Raw genomic sequence first — 3,403 nt, 5'->3', positions numbered from 1 at the left:
ATGTTTATCACAGTACTATACACAATAACCAAGATATGAAACCAACATGAGTGTCCATCAATGGATAAATGGATTTTTAAAAATGTGGTATATATACACAATGGAACAATATTCAGCCATAAAAATAATAAAATCCATGATTTGCAAGACACAGATGAGCCTGGAGAATATGTAACTGAAAGAAGCCAGATGCAGACAGACAAATATCGCATGTTCTCCCTCATATGTGGAAGCTAAAAAAGTTGATCTCATAGACATGGAGAACAGAATGGTGCTCACCAGAGACTAGAGTGGGGAGAAAGATGAAGAGGGATTGGTTGATGGGTAAAAAATGCAATTAGATAGAAAGAATCAGTTCTACTTTTCAGTAGCACAGAAGAAAGACTATAGTTATCAATAATTTATTGTATATTTTAAAGTATCTAAAAAAGAAGATTTGGAATGGACTCACACACGAAAAAAATTGTTTGAGGTGATGAATGTCTCAATTGCCCTGATTTGATCATTACAAATTGTATCCATTTATCAAAATATCACATGTACCCCACAAATATGTATAATTATTATGTAGCAGTAAAATGCAAGTCATCTGAAAAAAAAAAAAGAATTACTACCAATACTTCACAAACTCTTCCAAAACCTCAAAGGAGAGAGTGTGCTTATCAGTTCATTCTATGAAGCCAGTATTACCCGGATAACAAAGTCGGACAAAAGCATCACAAGAAACAAACTATAGAGCAATATCTCTTCTCAATATAGATGTAAATGTCCTCAACAAAATACTAGCAAACAGAATACAGCAGCATATAAAAATGTTATATTCTATGACTAAGTAAGACTTATTCCAGTAATGCAAGGTTGCTTCAACATGCAAGAATCAATTAATGTGAGATACCATATTAATAGAATAAAGGGAAAAATTACACGATCCTCTCAATATATTCAGAAAAAGCATTTGATGAAATTCAATGTTCTTTCATATAAACATACTCAATAAACTAGGAATAGAAAGGAACCTTCTCATGCTGATAAAGGGCAGTTATGAGAAACTCAGTATCATATTGAATGGTGAAATACTTAAAACTTTCCCCCTAATATCAGGCACAAGATAAGGATGCCTTTCACTGCCTCTATTCAACATTGTACTGGAGGTGCCAACAACAGCAATTAGACAAGAAAATGATGTAAAATGCATCCAGACTGGAAAGGAAGAAGTAAAACCATATTTGCAGATGGTATGATCTTATATAAGAAAATACTGTGGAATTCAGAAGAAAACTATTAGAACTTGTAAATGAGCTCACCACATTTGTAGGCTACAAGATTAATATGCAAAAATTTATTGTAATATGTGATGAATCAATATTTTGTATTATCTTGACAAATTTCTCATAAAATGTATCACATTGTGTGTTTCTGGGCTTTTTATATGTTACTCCTAAAGGGTAGACACTATGAGTTTTTCTATATGTGTATCCAGTCTCAGGACATGGCACTTATTTGTCATTCAATTAATATAAGTATGAACAATATAACTTGGTAATATGTCATAGATATTACCCAAGGCCAAAGATACTCATAAAGTAGGGCTTACCTTGAAATCTGTAATAGAACATATATAGTGTGAGGAAAGACAGCTGCCTTGGTATCACTTAAATACATACTATTGTATTGGAAAAATAACTACTTGTATTTATATATATTGCCAATGTACAATCTGAAAGTGATATTAATAAAGCAATTCCATTGAAAATAGATTCAAAAGAAATTATGCTAATAATACATTTAGCAAAAGCAAAACGTATACCTTGAAAACTAAAGAAAAAGTCACTGAAAGGAATGAAAGAAAACCTAAATAAAAAAATGGAAAGACCCCTCCATGTTGTTAGACAGAACGACTTAATATTGTTAAATGGCAACACTCTGCAAATTTATCTATAGATTCAATGTGATGTTTAACAAAATCCCAGCTTTGTTTTATTGCAGAAATTGACAAGTATATTCTAAAATTCCTATGGAAATACAAGAGTGACAGAAAAGACAGATCAATCCTGAAACATAAGATTAAAGTTGAAGGTCTCACACCTTCCTATTTCAGAAGTTAGTACATAGCTACAGTAATCAAGGCTATCTTGTACTGGCATAAAAATAGATCAATGGAATAGAATTGAGTGTTCAGAAGTAAACTTATACATTAGTGGTAAATTGTCTTTTGGCGAGGATGCTAACTCAATTCAATGGGAGAATTAATAATCTTTTTAAGTAATCTTTCTGGGACAGCTAGAAATCCGCACATGAATGAAGTTGAGCCCTTATGTCTCACCATATACAAGAATTAACTAAAAACACAAAATGGATCGAAGGTCTGTATTTAATGACTAAAGTTACAAAACTCTTAGAAGAAAACATAAATGTAAGTCTTGGTGAAATTTGGTTGAGCGATGGTTTCTTAAAGCACAAGCACCCAAGGAAAAAATAGCAAAATTTTACCTTATCAAAATTAGAAGCTTTCTAATTTTGTCTTAAGAAGCACTTCTTAAGACACCATCATGAAAGTAACTAGACAACCTGTAGAATGGAAGAAAATGTTTGCAAATCATATATCTAATAATATGCAAATCATGTATGCATATACGAGAGATATCATATATCTATGTGATGCAATTCATATATCTAATCATAATCATATAGCAAATCATATATCTAATAATATGCAAATATCTAATAATATGGAAATCATACAGCTAATATGGAAATCATACAGCTAATAAGGGTCTAATATCTAGACTATATAAAGAACTAAAACCTCTTAACAACAAAAAGGCAAATAACCCAGTTAAAAATTGGCAACAGACATTTGGAGACATTTCTCTGAAGAACATATACAAATAGTCATGAAAAGTTGTTCAGCATCATTGGCCATAAGGAAAATGTAAGCTACAATTAAAATATCACTTCATACTCATTAGGAAGGGTACAATAAAAAAGACAGACAATAGCAAGCGTTCATTAGAATGTGGATAAATTGGAACCCTCATATACAGCTATTGGGAATAAAATGGTGCAGCTGCTTTGGGATACAATCTAGTAGTTCCTGAAAAAGTTAAACACAGACTTACTATATGACTTAATTCCCCTCCTAGGTATACAGCATATACCCAAGAGAAAGGAAAACTTCTACTCATACAAATATTCATAGCAGCATTATTCATAAAAATATCCCAAAGTGGAAATAACCCAAACACTCTTTAACTGGTGATGAAGAAACAAAATGTGGAATATCCATATAATGGAATATTATTCAGCCATAAAATGAATGAAGTACTGATACATGTTACATGGATTAAACTTATGAAATTGTAAGTAAAAGAATCAGACACAAAAGATCACATTTTTAATAAGT

The sequence above is a fragment of the Chlorocebus sabaeus genome, chromosome X, assembly GCF_047675955.1.
Source record: "Chlorocebus sabaeus isolate Y175 chromosome X, mChlSab1.0.hap1, whole genome shotgun sequence".
Lineage (NCBI taxonomy): Eukaryota > Metazoa > Chordata > Mammalia > Primates > Cercopithecidae > Chlorocebus > Chlorocebus sabaeus.
This window is presented reverse-complemented; position numbering follows the sequence as displayed.